This window comes from Pteropus alecto, unplaced genomic scaffold, assembly GCF_000325575.1.
Source record: "Pteropus alecto unplaced genomic scaffold, ASM32557v1 scaffold106, whole genome shotgun sequence".
Lineage (NCBI taxonomy): Eukaryota > Metazoa > Chordata > Mammalia > Chiroptera > Pteropodidae > Pteropus > Pteropus alecto.
Window position 1 is genome coordinate 12,259,966 of NW_006442103.1, and position 4,388 is coordinate 12,264,353.

General features: G+C 44.1%; 1 protein-coding gene across 1 annotated transcript in view; it reads left to right on the top strand.

Moving 5' to 3' along the window:
- MOV10 (Mov10 RISC complex RNA helicase) overlaps nucleotides 1-4,388 on the top strand; it is a 21,901-nt gene that overhangs the window by 641 nt on the left and 16,872 nt on the right.

The window sequence follows — 4,388 nt, forward strand, 5'->3', positions numbered from 1 at the left end:
AGCTGTGGGCGTGGGGGAGGGGAGGGACGGCTGGGGGGCCACGGCGGCGCGTGAGCTCGTGAGAAGGCGCAAAGGCGCTTCCTGCTGGTGGCGCGAGCCCAGGCACGGGCACTCCCGTCCCCTTGCTGAGGGGCTGCTTCATCGGGGGTCCACTGTCCCAGAAGAGACTCAGTGTAGCAGAGAAATCTCAGGGAGCTCGGAAAGACGAATAGGGTACCAACTGCGTATGTACCAAACCTCCATTAGCACCTGTGGCTTCTTAATGGAGACCCAGGGCCAGGGCCAGCCTCCTGGGGCCCCCTTCCATTCTGTGGCGGAAGGCTGTTTGGTCCCCCATTCCTGATGCCAGCCAAGTGAAAAATCAAAGAGACGTCCCTGTGTCAAACCATAGAATTCTGCTTCAAAAACACCTCTATCAACAGGCTGCATGCAGCCTTGGGCGGAAAACAGAAACAGTTTAACAGGGATAAACGTGAAGATTTAGGCAAATAAATACGAGGTTAGGCTTAATAATAGCCCTTCTGAAAAAGACTAGATTTTAGCAGACTAAAAGGCCAGCATGGCTGCTAAAAGAGTGAAAGAAGTGTGAGACTATGTTAACAGAAGTACGTGTGTGGTGGCGATTTGGGGGGTGGAGGGGGGGAGCAGTTACTCTCCATATTAACCAGATCGTATCTGGAATATTATTTTCAGTAATGAGTATCATATTTTGTGAGGGACGTTAACAGGCTTGAGCAACATCTGAAGAAGGGGCAAAGATGAGAACTGTTTATGATCCCACACTGTGCTGAGTACTATGGGGAATATAAAGATGAAAAGTGCACAATCCCAGGGAAGCAATAGAAGCTATGATATGCCTGCAAATATAGGCGGGAATTCAGTGCAGAAGGTGGCCTTGGCCTTGGCCATGAAGGATGGATATTAGTATTTGAAGGAGGAAAGGCTTTTGTGTTGATTCACAGTCTGTCGTGAGACCCAGTCAAAAGAAATCAAGAAATTGGAGGAAATATTGGAGAGGACAAGTTAGTTAACCATGAAAATTTTAAAGACTGTCATGGTGGAGAGGATGGTACCTCTGTGCCATTCCATGAGGCAAAACTAGGTTCACTCAACATGCCCCCTCTCACGCTCCCTACTCCAAGGGGAGATTTCTATTCTAATTAGAACTTTCTTATGCATCCTTCAAACCCAGGCTGGAATGCTGTGGCCAACCCTCAGCCTCCTAATGGTACTTCATTGCTCTGGGCTCAGAGCTCATTCTTTACACCCTGGGTCATAGCCCGTGCGCTCTGCCTGTATTAGAGCTGGTAAGGGACTGTGTTCCCCACCAGACTGTCAGTCTGTCGACTGTCAGACTCTCTGAAGACAGAGATAGGCTTTTCATCATATTTGCACCTTCCTTCAGTCCTCACCTTAGGGCCTTGCTCATTCAATTCTTGCAGAATCTAATTGAATTAGTAGGTAGAGTTGATCTACAAGACAATGGACTGTCCTGGAGGTATAGCAAGTCCCCCACTGTCAGGAATCTGATGAGATTCCTACACTGGGAGGGATTAGTCCTTTCCAACCGGGTTATTTATGATGTTAACGAACTTCTCTGCTCCCAACTCTTGCCTTTTCCCATCTCTCATTATTCACTTAGCAAACCTATTTAAGGAGGGTCTGCTCTTCCTGTGCCTTGGTTCCTGCCTCGAAGGAGCCTAGTCTAGTAGGGAGTGGCAGACGTGTAGACAGATTTGTGATACGGTGCTGCAGGTGCTAGAGTAATGTTTGGATAGCTGGAGTTGAAATCCTGGTTCTGCCCTTTACTAGTTGCATTTGATTTTGAACAACTATCTGTTAAATAAGAAAAATTCAACCAAGTACATTTTAAAGATCTAATTGGCTTTGTTAAGCAATTCACGTATTGGGCATCATGCTATCTAGTAAATAGAGAGGTGCTCTGAGAAGTTTTACAAAATGGAAGGTTTTTTATAGGCAGGAACTGGGCCGGGCAAGGAAGTTATTAGCAAAAGAAAAGGATGTTTCAGGCTGGGGCACCTTTTTGAGTTGGGGGAGGGCGGCAGGGGTCTTATCTGGCATATTACCTCCCCAGTGTGGATCAGGAAATTCCAGACTGAATTGTTTGAGGGCACATTCCTGGTGAAGGCTAAAAACTGCAATCTAGTCTTGGTTTCTTGTCCTAGAGGCAAGCGACTCTATCTTAGGCCTCTTTCTTTTTTCTTAACATATCTCAGTTTTCTTAACTGGAGTGTGTAAAATGCCTGTCTTAGGGTTCTGTGAGGCCAAAATGCACTATGGTAAGTAAAGTGTTTATCCTGTGTAGCATATTGCATAGGTTTTGGGAGTGGTGGCTATCATTTTACTACAGTGATGGTTAGGAGTTCTTTATATAGAGAGAGTAAGGACTGGTGTCATGAAAAGTTTCTGAGATAAGATGATTATTTCCTTGAGCAGGAGACTCGTTCTTTTATCAGTAAATATGGGCCGGATGCCTCCTGTGAGCAAAGCGCCACTGTGTGAGTCACAGTAGATACACGGAAGGAATCTGTCTAAGAAAGGAGGCAGCAATTAAACAGTTATATAATTATTGTTGTGATAAGTGTTTGTAAGAAAAAGTCCAGTATGCATTGAGTGTCTGCGTAACTTGGAGGTCTGACCTAGTCTAGGAATTTGAAGTTTCTGGGAGAAAGTCAGGTTTGAACAGAATCTTCAAAGATAAACGGGAGTAGGCAGAGGTAAAGGGCAAGGAGAGAGCATTCCAGACAGAGGGAGTAGCACCTTCAAAGACTTGGGGTGAACTGGGGAGAACCCAGTGACATGAGGCCAGAGGGAGGCAGGGGCTGGATGGGGCAAGAGGTCCTCCTGGGCTGTGGAGAGGTGTTGTGCCATTTTTGTTTTGTTTCCTTTTTAATCTTAACAGAAATAGGAAAGCACAGAACGTTTCAGAGTAGGAGACTGACAGAATCAGGGTTTTAGAAAGAACATTCGGGCTTCTGGCATGGAGACTGGCATGGCGGTCGGACCTCTGTCCAAATGAAAAAATACATTTTACTTCAGGGCCGGGTGTACATAGTTTTCACAGAACAGTATGTGTCCTTGGTACAATACGTAGCCTCACTCCTTGCCCTCTGATATTTTTTATTCCATTTTACTTTAATTTTATAAACATTCTAGTCTTGACCCACTAATCAGAGTTGCAACCCAAGATTTGTAAAACAAAGATCGCTTCCAAATCTGATACTGTGTTCTGAGATACCATTCCTCTAGCCGATAGCTGATAGTCTTTCCTGAAGTGGATCTGAAAAGATTACTCATCTTTCACCCAGCAAACCACAGAGGCCCAGGGCAAGCATCACAGACCAAGAATGTCCACAGCTGCAGCCAAATCTGGACAGGAGTGCAGTGGTACAAGTAGCTGAGAATGACTGAGATTCCATTAAAGGTGGTTTGACCAGAGGCCCCATGTGGAGTGAGGACCTGTGCCTCAGTTTCTTCTTTTCTAAAATGGAATGATAATAGTCGCTACCTCAAAGGATTGTTATGAGGATTAAATGAGATAATGTGTGTAGATACTTAGAACAGCACACAGTAAGTGCTCAATAAATATTTTCTGTTGTTGGTGGTGATATTATTGTGTTTGCATTCTCATTGTAAATGTAGAGGATCCAAGTGTGCCATATTAAAGCATTAGACTTAACTTGTAGACTGGAGTCATAAACTGGGGGACTTGATCTGATTTGTGTTTAATGATAATCCCTGTCCATTTAAGAGATGGACCAAAAGGGGGCTGTGAAAGAGGAACCACTCCTAGGGCTTAGAAAAAATGTCATGCTCAGGCAGCTCACGGAAAAAATGTAAATGACTAATAAACAGAAGGACAGTTCCTCAGCTGTGTAATGATCAGGGAAATGCAGATTTAAACGAAATGCCGTTTTTTGCTTGTTGGGTTGTCAGAAATTTTAAAAGATTGCAGTTTTCTGGTGTTAGGGGCTGGAGAAAGGGTATTCTCAAATTCTCGTTAGTGAGAATGTAAGTTTGTACAACTCGTTTAGAGGACAATTTGGCAGAACTTATCAAAGTTGTAAAGGTTCATCCTCTTTGATTCAGAAGTTCTGCTTCAAGGGATTGATTGTCTCATAAAACTCACCGACTAGTACAAGTTTTTGTGCAAGGATGGTTATTGTAGTATTTGAAATAACCAAAAACTGTAGGCAGTGCATTCACACTGTGCTATTCTGTGCAGCCACCGAAAGAGCAAGGTGGCTTGGTAAAATGTCATGGAAGGATGTCTGTGGTGGTGAAAGAAGTCTGTTGCAGAGTAACGCAAAAAAATATGTATGCTTAAACATGTTTTTATGTGCATAGAAAGAAATCAGAAAAAATAC